This window comes from Homarus americanus, unplaced genomic scaffold (assembly GCF_018991925.1).
Source record: "Homarus americanus isolate GMGI-L3 unplaced genomic scaffold, GMGI_Hamer_2.0 scaffold48745, whole genome shotgun sequence".
NCBI classification, from domain to species: Eukaryota; Metazoa; Arthropoda; class Malacostraca; order Decapoda; family Nephropidae; genus Homarus; species Homarus americanus.
In genome coordinates this window covers 56,094-69,219 of record NW_024745460.1, presented here as the reverse complement: position 1 = coordinate 69,219, position 13,126 = coordinate 56,094, and the positions used below count along the sequence as shown (strand labels likewise).

The 13,126-nt window shown below is 39.5% G+C and overlaps 1 long non-coding RNA gene across 1 annotated transcript; it reads left to right on the top strand.

The window, feature by feature from the left end:
* LOC121878699 lies at window positions 1–1,687 on the top strand. Its single transcript, XR_006091209.1, has 3 exons — window positions 1–55; window positions 932–934; window positions 1,609–1,687. It is a non-coding gene; the product is annotated as an uncharacterized LOC121878699 (long non-coding RNA).
* The last annotated feature ends 11,439 nt before the right edge of the window (window positions 1,688–13,126 follow it).

Genomic DNA, 13,126 nt, shown 5'->3' with positions numbered 1-13,126 from the left:
CAGGCAGTGGTTTGTGTCTTGAGCTGTAGGCAGGCAGTGGTTTGTGTCTTGAGCTGTGACAGGCAGTGGTTTTAATCTTGTTTGTGTCTTGGGCTGTAGGCAGGCTTGCTGGTTTGTGTCAGGCAGGCGGCAGGCACTGGTTTGTGTTGTTGAGCTGTTTGTGACCTGCAGTGGTTTGTGTCTTGGGCTGTGGGCAGCGGGTTGGTTTGTGTCTTGTGCTTGAGCTGTAGGCAATGGTTTGTGTCTTGAGGAAGCGGTGGTTTGTGTCTTGAGCTGTAGGCAGGCAGTGGTTTGTGTGTGTGAGCTGAGCAGGGTTTGTGTCAGGCTGTAGGCAGGCAGTGGTTTAAATATGTGTGAGCAATGGTTTGTGTCTTGGCCTGTAGGCAGTGGTTTGTGTCTTGGAGCTGTAGGCAGTGGTTTGTGTGTCTTGAGCTGTAGGCGGGCAGTGGTTTGTGTCTTGAGCTGTAGGCAGTGGTTTGTGTTGAGCTTGAGCTGTGAAGCGGATGGTGCGTCTTGGGCTGCTGAGAGCAGTTAGTCGCCCAGGCTGTAGGGAGGTGGTTTGTGTTGAGAGCTGTAGGCAGGCAGTGGTTTGTGTCTTGAGCTGCAGGGCAGGCACCTGGTTTGTGTCTTGGCTGGCAGGCAGTGGTTTGTGTCTTAGGCTGTAGGCAGGCAGTGGTTTTGTGTCTTGAGCTGTAGGCAGGCAGTGGTTTGTCTGTGAGCAGCCTTGGAGCTGTAGGCAGGCGGTGGTTGTCTTAGAGCTGTAGGCTGAGCTGTGCGGCACTGGTTTGTCTTGAAGGCTAGCAGTGCAGTGGTTTGTGTCTTGGCAGTGGTTTAGCTGTAGGCAGTGGTTTGTGTCTTGAGCTGTAGGCAGGCAGTGGTTGTGTCTTGAGCTGCTTAGGCAGTGGTTTACTGCGTCTTGAGCTGTAGGCAGGTAGTGAGTGTTACATGTCTTGAGCTGTAGGCAGGCAGTGGTTTGTGTCTTGAAAGGCTTGAGCTGTAGTGGTTTGTCTTGGAGCTGTGGGCAGGCAGTGGTTTGTGTCTTGGGCTGTAGGCAGGCAGTGGTTTGTGTCTTGAGCTGTGGGCAGGCAGTGGTTTGTGTCTTGGCATGAGCTGTAGGCAGGCAGTGGGTTTGTGTCTTCCAGGCTGTGGGCAGTGGTTTGTGTCTTGAGCTGTAGGCAGTGGTTTGCGTCTTGAGCTGTAGGCGAGAGCAGTGGACTTTGTGTGTGAGCTGGGCGGGCAGTGGTTTGTGTCTTGAGCTGTAGGCAGTGGTTTGTGTCTTGAGCTGTGGCAATGGTGGTTGCGTCTTGGGCAGTAGGCGGGCAGTGGTTTGCAGTCTTGAGCTGTAGGCGGGCAGTGGTTGCGTCTTCCAGGCAGTGGTTTAGACTTGAGCTGTGGTTTGTGTCTTGATGGTTTGTGTGGGTGTGGTGTGTAGGCAGGCATGGTTTTGTGTCTTGAGCTGTAGGCAGGCTTATAGCATCATTTGTTTATTGAGCTGCATTCACAGTGGTTTGTGTGAGCACACGAACTGGTTTGCGTCTTGGGCTGTTATATTTGGTTTGTTTGATCTTGAGCTGTAGGCAGGGCAATGATTTGTTTATTGAGCTGTAGGGCAGTGGTTTGTGTCTTGAGCTGTAGGCAGTGGTTTGTGTCTTGAGCAGTAGGCAGGCAATGATTTGTTTATTGAGCTGTAGGCGCTTGAGCTGAAGCGTGGTTTGTGTCTGGCAGGCAATGATTTGTTTATTGAGCTGTAGTGGTTTATAATGTCTTGAGCTGTGGGTAGTGGTTTATGTCTTGGAGCTGTAGGCTGGTTTATGTCTTGAGCTGTAGGCAAGGCTGTAGGCAGTTGTTTTGTGTCTTGGCAGGCAGTAGGCAGGCAGTGGTCTGTGTGTCTTGAGCAGTAGACAAGCAGTGGTTTGTGTCTTGAGCTGTGGGTGTGGTGTCAATGTGTGTGGCTTATAAGCATCATTATACTGCATTCACACACACACAGACATACATTACACTGTTTAGTCTTAGCTGTCCACGCTCGCGCCTGCTGCCAGTGCGGCCGCGTCTATGGGTTACAAGGCTGCAAAGTCTCCAGCGCCAGCCCGCCCGCCCACTGCCTGCCCCGCTCTCAGTGCGGCCGTGGCCTTAGGTCTTGTCTCTCTAACCTAAAGGCTAATATTACACAGATACAGAGTACTGTATGTCGAGAGAAATGTCTGAGCTGCTGTGCTTAATTACCCAGTACATTGAAGAACCTGTACATACCCAAACTTGAGATCAGTCCATAACAGTAAACAGACTGCCCAGTTTGTAAGCTAACCAAAGGAAAATGGTAATTAGATTTATTACTATTCAAAATTCTCCACCTCCTCCCTTGTACTCTTGACTTTTTTTATCCCTTTTTAATAAGATAGTGTTCTGAGAGTACAGTACTGTACTTTCATTTCACAATTTTTAATGTTGTCTTGTCCAATACAATGGAAGGAATTTTGTTATAATCAGTGACTTTCATCCATGCGTGTTGCAGGAGTTTGGAAATTGTTTTATTTAATTTTCATGAAAGACTACTGTCCAGTATGTAGCTATACCTGCACTGCATATGTTGCTGCCTCTGTGCACTACATTGAATGAAAACGGACCATCAATGAACTACTGTACTGTACCGGTATGTCTGATTAAGTAAGAAATGGATGCATTCATTTCTACTACAGTAGGATTTAATTCAGTGGTGATTTGTTTTAGTTTTTCATCTGGGGTAAAAACTACACTACATACTGCACTATACATTCATTATTGAAGATTGCATAAACTTTAATGATACTGAGCAGTGTGCATACATGAAAAATATAATTAATTGAGAAATAAAAAGGTGACTAAAAGCAAGTATAAATCACCTTATTTGTGAAATTACTAATATATACTGTAGGCATCAACAATTACTTCTTTTTCGTGGGTGTAGTCCCCTCCCCCTCATATGTTACAGACAAGAAGTACAGTAATTACTGTACCTAAGCATTAGAAATACTGTACAGCACTGCAAGTTAGTCCTATTGTGTTGGGGTGTGGCAGCCCGTGGTGTAATGGTCAGCATGTTCACCTCACCAAGCAACACCCAGGTTAATCAATTTGCGGATCGTGTTCCGGGGTAATGGTTAGCCAGTGCAGTTGGCGAAGTTGTGTGGTCTCCTCGGACTATTCCTTGACACTGGGTCATGCAGCTCGTTAACTCAGGGTGTGGTTGTTGTTGTTGGTTGTTAGGTTAGCTACACCTTAAAACAAATTCACGCCTAGGTGGCCCTTAGGCGAGCCATCCTCGTTACGAGAGAACCATTCCATGTATTGTGTAGAAAACTGAAATGATTATATTTAAACTCATTTTTAAGTACCAGTACATCATAATATACAGTAGATCATCTTATTGCTGAAATTCCATTGTAGTCATCACATTTAATCGAGAGATTGTCACAACTAAGCTTTACTACAGTGAACCTTTTGTATCGTAGAAAAGATTTTCATTCATGTTTTCAAAATTAATTTTCATGAAGTCAAGCATCATGAGTTTTAAATCTGCCTTGAATATAAGATTAATTATCATTCGATATGATGTGATATAGATATATGCAACTTATTATACATTAATAATAGTAATACAGTTCTGAAATGTTGTTTTTATAACCACACTGTAGTAGTCTTTGCTACTTGGTTTTTAACATTGTGATGCACTCGAGGAGGTACACACGACAGTGTGTGACCTTAATCACGCTAGGCTACTCTTGTACTGTAGCTACATCGTGACTAAGATAAATGTAAATAATGTACAGTAGCTTTATCTCTAGATGTGGGATAAAAGGTGATCAAATACCCTACATTTAAATAAAAAATCTGAAGATTTAGACGAAGATGAGAGAGGGAATGCAGTTGTATATAGGCTAGAGTTGAGGAATACAGGAACTACAGGAGCCTGAAGCTGCTAGATCAGGTTATGAAAGCCATAGAAAGGAGGAAATGCAGTTTGGATTCATGCCAGTGCAAGGAACTACAGAGACAATATTTATGGCCAGCAACGACAAGAGAAATATCTAAAGCAGGAGAAAAATCTTTACATTTCGAGAAGCCATTTGACAGTGTACCACATGAGAAGTAGCATACAGTATAAAAGCTTCTGGAAGATAGGGGCATTATTTTATTTTCATCGAATGGTGTAAGCAGGGGGCGAGCACAGCAAGCCCAGTACAGCTGTAAGCCGCTCCCCCCCCCCCACCTCACCCGATTTTGTTTTTAATTTGACCAATTTCAGGGACTTTTTGAGGCCATCTGCAATGAATAGTAGGAAGATTTAATGGCCAACATTGGTACTTCAGCCCACTGGCATATTATTCAACCACTCAAACTTTTTTAATCTTGATGTTTTTATGGTCCGACTAATTACCCAAATGTCTATTTTTATATAGCTGGGCAATTTCTTCCTTTATTAGTATATGGTATTTAGGCCCTCCCCCCAAAAAATTATTGAAATTTCCGATTGATGGATATTGACACGTCACTAATCAGATGGCGTCGTATCCGTTTTCTTTCATCCGACTAGCAGAAGCAATTTCCGACAAACGGCAGCCCTGTTCGTGCTGGTCATTCTACTCAACCCTCTCAAACGGACAGGACCGCCTCTCAACAAACTCCTCCCCACACAGCAACTCCCTAGCACATGTAGAGTAAAGCTATTCCGAGTTTTTTTCACCTCCATCCTGAGTGCGAGATCTCCCTTTTGTACAGTAGCTAAAACGAATCCAGGAAAAATCACAGGAAAAAAAAAAAAAAAAAAAAAAGGCACGGAAAAAACCTAACCTACGTGCATCATATATAAATTGTGTTGTCAATATGTAAAAGTCATGTATTGTCAGTTAACTGTTTTAAAATATTTTTAGTTTTATTTCCTTAATTGTGACTTTTTTCCCGTGGCTTTTTTTTCCTAGCCAAAATTGTCATTTTTTTCCGTCCACCGCTAAAACTATCTGTGCAGGTGGGGGTCGATATGCTCCGAAATTTTACGTGTGATTAGTGACAGCCCTCATTACCAAAATTTATTGTCCACGGTCTCATATTGGTTCCCACAAAGAATGAACAAAGTGCATCACTTTGACAAGCACAAAGAGAACTTTGACTACTGCGCCACATATACTACGCTACAGTATCAAAAAAACTGATGATAACAGATGTGATCTGACTGAATTACCGCATATAAAATAAGGTGTCGTGGTGCAGGACAGTAATGAGTTACACCTTTTTGTTAATGTAAAATCAAAATTCGAAGTTTTTCAACATGGAAAATATATAACATCATCAACTATTATTGGATTTTAATAAGTAAGACAAGAACAAGACTAATTTCTTCTATGACACTTTTCTCGCATTTTACCCATAATCTCGGTTTATGGGTAAAATGGGCCAAAAGTGTCATAGATGAAAATCGTCTTGTTTTTGTCTTAAATCATTAAACAAAAATAAAACCCAATATCAAATTATATCCTCTTTCATAAATTGACCAGTATTTACCATAACGTTAGATTATGGCTGTAATAATACAAAAGGGAAAATATGGACACATAGCTCCTGTCATAAACACAAATATTAATGGTATAAAGCAAAAAAAAAAAAGGTAATACGAGATAAAAGTTACTATTGTTAACGAACTTCTACTAACACTTACCATGACTGCTGATGCTCGTCCGCTTGTTTCGTGGTGAGGAAGAGTTATTGGAGAAGCTTAGACAGTCATTTTGTAGACTGAAGTCCACTATAGCCCAAACCTTTTCTAAAATAACCTTCACCATGTCCTTGTCTATATTACTGAAGCACAAGCCGGACACAACCACAGCAATAGGTTGTTTAGTATCTATGTACTGTATGTGTTCGTCTCACCCTTTCCTTTTCTGTTTTATCACACCAAACAGTTCTCCACATACCTCCTGAGCTTCTGTGAATATCCAGACACCACTGACTAATTATCACTAATTGAGGAACTCATTATTTATGAATATTAAACACAAATTATACCGGAAACCACTGCAGCGTGAACGAGAAGAGTGGTGTCATTAAAACCCAGCGCCCGCAGTGGAGGAATACTGGACGTTCATTGGCTGGCGGCATCTCCAGGCTACGCTGATTGGCCACTGGTGTGAGGTTTTTGTTTTTTTCTAGCGAGATATCCACAGAAATCTAGCGACTTTCTGGATACTTTTGGACTGTCCATGAAAACTCATTTTTCCTAATTTCGAGCCATAATATATAGCAACGGGGTTACAGGGACAATAAATAATAAGAAAAGTTTAATACATTTGAACGGGTCGTGGTACAGAAGGAGGGACACGTCTATTTCTGATCACTTGATGTCAGCCCGTCCATGCATCTAACACCCTAAAATTGTGGTCAGAAGTGGCAAATTACAGAGATGCGACAGGTGAAAACCCTTACCATAATCTGGCTGAAATTGCACTCGCTGCCTTATCTCTTCCGCATTCAAACGCAGATGTAGAGCGCACATTTAGTAATATGAACTTTGTGAAATCAAAATTGCGCAACAAAATGAAACTATCGACATTAAAGGCAATTCTTACAATAAAGTATGGGTTAAAAAGACAGAACACCTGTTATGAACTTCCTAGTGATATTTTAAGAAAGATAGGGACTGTGGAGGCATACAGTTACAAGAGAACCTGAACCAAGCACTTCACATGCTTCCAGCTCTACAGTTGTTCACACTACCAAGAGGACTGGGATGCAATTACTATTGAATAATAGGTAAGTGTGCACATTAAACTTTAAACAAAATACAGATAATATTTTTATTTTTACATAATGCATTTTATTTATACTCCGTCCATTATAGTCGGCATTATGAAAATATAATTTGCATCAAATTACTGAAGGGGAGGAATAATAGCTAGCGACTTTCCATGGAAGATTTAGCGACATTTAGCTACTTTTAGGTACCAGCCTAGCGACATTTGAAAATCCGAGTTGGCAATCCTGGTCACGTCTCTGTCACGTACTGTTGGCAAGTACTGTGCATGTACTGGCTCTCTGTTACTCACTGTTGGCAAGTACTGTGCATGTACTGGCTCTCTGTTACTCACTGTTGGCAAGTACTGGGCATGTACTGGCTCTCTGTTACTCACTGTTGACAAGTACTGGGCATACACCGGCTCCTGACTGTACCTGAACCTGCTCCAGTGTTGTGAGGTAATTCTCTTATTTCTTTTGTAGACAATGTAAATTTCATGGTCATTTGTATGATAAAGCGTTATGGTGCGAGATCATTATGAAAAGGGATAATATACTAATTGGTGCTGTGTATAGGGCTCCTATTACAAGTCGTGAGAAAAATCTTTTATTGAATTACCTAACCAAGTTGTTTCCTTTCCTCGTGGATGCAGTGTTAAATCTCCTTGTTTTGCTCTACTAAGATACTATTCCTGTAGTAAATATGTCTTCTCTTGGATGTTTGAACAACCCAAACGTATTCTGCTACATGTGTGGGTATTATTGTTGTGCATAAGCAACGACAAGAAATAATCTCATCCGTGAAAATGCATATTTTATCTACTTCACAGTGATAATTGGTAATTTAGATAAACAATGGGCGCCACATAAAGTATGTCACACTTGTGTTGAAGGTTTAAGACTGTGGAAATACAGTATGGTAAGAACAAAATTATGCCATTCGAAGTTCCTATGGTATGGCGGGAGCCTAAAGATCAAGGTGAAGACTGTTTTTTGCTCTGTGAAGATAGTTGGATATAATGCAAAAAAATATACAAGGAATCCTTTATCCCAATATTCCATCCGCCATGAGACCAATGCCACATGGTGCTAAGGTTCCAGTCCGTGTCATCAGAACCTGACCGTGAATCACCATCAGGTAACGCAAGTGATGGTTATCAACCTGAAGATATTAGTGATGTACCGGAGGTTACCCAGAGTGAACTTATCGATCTGGTTAGGGATTTGAATTTACCAAAGGAGTCTGCTGAACTTTTAGGATCTAGGTTGAAATCAAAAGTTATTGAACATAGGGACCTATTTTTCATGGTATAGGCAACGTGAATAAGAACTAGTACTAGTACTTTTTCAGAGGAAGGCTCCTTGGTTTATTGTAGTAATGTGTCTGCTTTAATTAACTATTTTGGCATTACCTACACAGCTACTGAATGGAGGTTGTCCATTGATTTTTCAAAAACGAGTCTCAAAGGAGTTTTACTTCATAATGGAAATGTATTTTCATAAATCCCTGTGGCTCATTCTGTTCATCTTAAGGAAACTTATAAAAATTTGCAGATACTTCTAGAGAAAGTTCATTATAAAGATCATGGTTGGTTGGATTGTGGAGACTTAATGCCATGTTTTTTGTGCAAGTGGGACAGCAGAGCAAGACGTGAACATTGGGACAAAAAACACTGGCCACCTAGACAGGCTCTTGTGCCAGGTTCAAAAAATATTCTACATGAACCATTGATTGACCCTAAGAAAGTGCTGTTGCCTCCTCTGCATATTAAATTAGGGTTAATAAAACAATTTGTAAAAGCCATAGATAAGGAAAGTGATTGTTTCAAGTACATATGCAGGGAATTTCCATCAGTCACATTTGAAAAAAATCAAAGTGGCATTTTCGTGGGCCCTCAAATCCGAAAGTTTATGTTGGACCACCAATTTGAAGAATGATGAACCAGTGTGAGAAAGAAGCATGGAATAGTTTCAAGAATGTTGTGTTTAGTTTTTTAGACAATAGAAAAGATCTAAAGTATCAAAACATTGTTGAAGGTAACTGTAAATTGAATGACTTTAAAAACATGGGTTGCAATATGAGTGTAAAAGTGCATTTCTTATATTCCCACCTTGAGTATTTTCCTGAAAATTTTGGTAGTTTAAGTGAAGAGCAAGGTGAAAGATTTTACCAAGACATTAAGGTGGAATGTGAACATGATGGCAGAATATTGCTGGATGCTGAAGAGATTTTGTCAGTGAAAAGATTGCCATAAAATCGAGAAAAAAAAAGTTCACCCATCCTAGAAGCCTAATATTATGTTCATACATGCCCAGTACTTGCCAATAGTGCATAACAGAGACGTGACCGATCACCCAAGCAGCTAACGAGCCGATCAGTGGTGAAGAGGATAAAGTAGATATACAGTACAGTACTGTATATCATTTCTTTCTGTATTTGCAGACAAATATAATCACAATAATCTTTAGGTTTAGTTAACTTTGAAGCCAACTGAATTGTCTTATTTGTATTATCTTGTCATATTTGTATGTTGTATATGTATATGTATAAGTTATATTATCTTGTCTTATTGGTAATGAAATGTGACGTGCAAGAGAAAAATAAAGTTTATTTTTGAAATCCTTGATAAAAAACTTATCAGAGTCACGTTTCAGCTTTAAAACATTCTACTTTTCTTAAAATGCAGACTGGTGGAAAATCAATCATACACTTGGCCCATACATCATACAGTAAATAGCACACCTACACCTTCCTTCCAGCCTGGTATATATGGGGTTCAAAATGCTCAGAATAGGGAGATCTAAATGTTTATAACTTTCGGGCGCACTATTTCCGAAAGTAAAATATATACAGGCATCCCCGTGTTACGGAAGGGTTGTGTCCCTATAAAATTGACCGTATCGCAAAATTCCGTAACACGAAACCTATTTTCCCATTGACTTCCATTATAAAACTGGAGATGTGTTCCTAAGGAATTTTTTTCGTCCCCAAAAAAGTAATTCAAGCACTTTTATGAATGAAAATAAACATTTATAAACACATACAATACAGTACTGTACATTAAATAATTTATGATATACCTTCTTAAAACATCAAGTTTAATATCCAATGTAATGCCTTTGCGACTTATTTTTGCATTACTGCGGTCACTTCCACTTGATGGCCTCTTTCCAGTCATCTTGAATAAGGGTAATGCTCTGTACTGTACTGTACTTACTGAATGTTTGTAAAAGTTAAATCCAACTGCTGGGACGAGAAACATGCGTGCACACTGGATGTAACAAATGGACTGACTCCGCATGGCGATGCACACTTGGCGGTAGCAAACAGCAAGAAATCCACACCAAACAAATTATAATTTTTAACAAAAATTTTTAATTTTAGTGATTTTTTTTTTAATTGTTAAAATTTACCCCAATTTCCGTAAGGGCGGATTTATGGGCAGTATCACAAAATTATTGGTCATAATTTACAAATTCTGTAAGAGCGAAATTCCGCAACCCGGGGTTCCGTAACGCGGGGGATCCCTGTATATATACCTAAGGGTAACACTCACAACATCCTGACCTTGAGGTAACACTCACTAAACTGTATTAATATACAGTACGTACTGTAATATCATCCACATAACATCCTGACCTTAGGGTAACACTCACTAAACTGTATTAAAATAATATTATTTTAGCAATACCAAATGTATAAGCACGTACGTGTCATAGGAATGCATGTCCATCATCTAAGCAGAACTGACTTCAACTGAGGCTGACTGCAGAGCAAAGCCAACTGACTGCTGTCCGCCGCTGTCTGAATGAGTCATACGTCTGGCACTTCATTTTCACCTAACGCTTCACTTTTAACTGCTACATCGGCAAGGCCTGTGGGCTCGTAACACACGTCTTGCCCGCAGTGCCCACCATTTCTGTGTGGATGTTGCTCACAGTAGAATAACCATTTATAGTACATGCTTCTTTCCTCACAATGTAAAAAACTGTGGAATGCTCTGCCTTCTTTTGTGTTTCCATACTCATACAATGTCTCACTTTAAAAAGCTGGTTTAACGGCATCTTTGTGGTGTAGATTAATTTAGTCTTTTTTCTCTTCCATTTTTAATTTCTTTTTACTTTTATTTTTTGGCCCCCCAGGCCCTAGTGTGGGTCGATGACCTGTGCCCAGGTGGGTTGTTCCCCATAAAAAAAAGTTAAAGTACTAACAAGAACTCAAGTAAATTTATTTAGTTACTTTACAACTCTGATTATAATATAGTGCAAATAAATACAGCATTCATTATTACTGTAATATATATTTTTATATAATAATGAAGTCTTGTATATATTCCTTAAGTAGAGTACTGTACAATATTAGTAAAACCAGCACATTGTTTTCTGTACAGTATTATCCTATACTGTACAGTACTATTAACCTAACCTGTTGAATTAATTTTAATTAAAAGTTTATGTACAGTATTTTTTTACCGGATTATCCCACCCAGGCACAGGTCACCAACCCACATCAAGGCCTGTGGGGTGAAAAAAAAATTGAACCAAAAATAAATGCAAAAAAAAAAAAAATTAAAAGATCTAAGTAAGAAACGATATACCTGTACTGTATACTTGCATATATTGTGTTGTCAAAGTAAGTGAAACAATTGAGACCCTGCAATTGTATGTAAATGAGGCAGAAAGTCAGATCAGCAACCTGGGACTTGTTCACAATTTTTGTGATGCCAAATGGCAGCAGGGTCTACCATTAGACAACACATTATGCTTCCAATATCTTCCCAGGTGGTAGTACCTCCCTGTTTGGTAGCTGCCTACTACCTACTACCTATGCACACTTGATGGTCAAACCGTGCTCTCTCTAGACTACCCTGTCTGGGTCTGACCCTGGCTGCTTCACCTGCTTAACAACCAAACCAGCAGACAATCATTAGAAATTATTTCAAATTTTACCATTGAGTTTTGAAGATTTGGAGATATAAAGGCATTTAACATTTTTATGCAAAAAAAAAAAAAAAACTATTGATAAAAACTAATGTAACAGCACCTCTGTTTTATATAAATATTCACCCAAATGAATAGCACCAACTTATTCATCAAGTTATTCAACAATGACTAGACTGTTGACGATTATTCACGGCCGAGCTTGTAACTATCTCAGAGGTCGAGCGCACATTAGCTCAGTAATCAAAACAGCTGGCTCGCTCCCACACCTCTCGCTGAGACAGAGAGTGGCAAGTGCCAGTAGAACCTTACCACTTGATCAGGGGTGAACATGTAACTCAAGTGTTCTCTCAAAGTGTATTCATAATACTTCTCTAGAGAGAATTCATAATTTATTCTCAGAGTATATATATATATATATATATATAGTTAACCCTCACTTTCTTGTGATTTACTGACCGGAGGTCAGCGTAAAAAAGTGAAGCATAAAGTGAATAACATAACATATGGGATTAATTGAAATGGAGTCGGGCGATCCAACTCCACTTTTTGGCGACACACAACTATGTTGTAAAAATATTATCTTAACTTTATGATGGTATGCACACACAATTAATAATTAAGAGAAATATCAATAATATTAGGTTTTAACACTTACATTAGTAGAAAAATGGCTGGGCACGAGGATGGGCGGTTGGTTCGAGGCAGAGGGCAGATTATTGGCCCTCACCTGTGTCACTTGTATCAATTGTATCACTATACAGAGGCTTGCAGGGCCTCTTTGTCAAACTCCCCAAAGTCCATATAAGTCCATATCCTCACCATAATTATCACTATCACTGACTTGGGCGGCTGTGTGGGTGGCGGGTGAAGAACTGGTAATGTTTGATGACTGGGCGACCTTGTCACTCATCATTACGCGCCTTCCACAACATGGCGGATGGCGGGAGGTTTGGATCAAAAATGGCGGCGCTCGCCAGCCGCTCTCGCGTAAAGGGTACACGCACCCAACATCCTGGGTTCGGCAGGGCACCGTGGCAGGAATGTGGGACAGATAAAGTGAGGTTAACTGTGTATATATATATATATATATATATATATATATATATATATATATATATATATATATATATATATATATATATATATATATATATATATATATATATTCTTGTGGGAGTTGATTTTATATATATATATATATATATATATATATATATATATATATATATATATATATATAGATATATATCTGTGTATATAGCTGCTTCGACAATAAAAGAAAAACAGCAAGACGTGTTTACATCAAGCCCAGCCACTTAAAGATTTCCAGAACTTATTTAAAACAAATAATGTGATACTAAAACAGCTATCACACTAATACTAAGAAGAAAAGATAACAGGTAAATGAGACACCAAA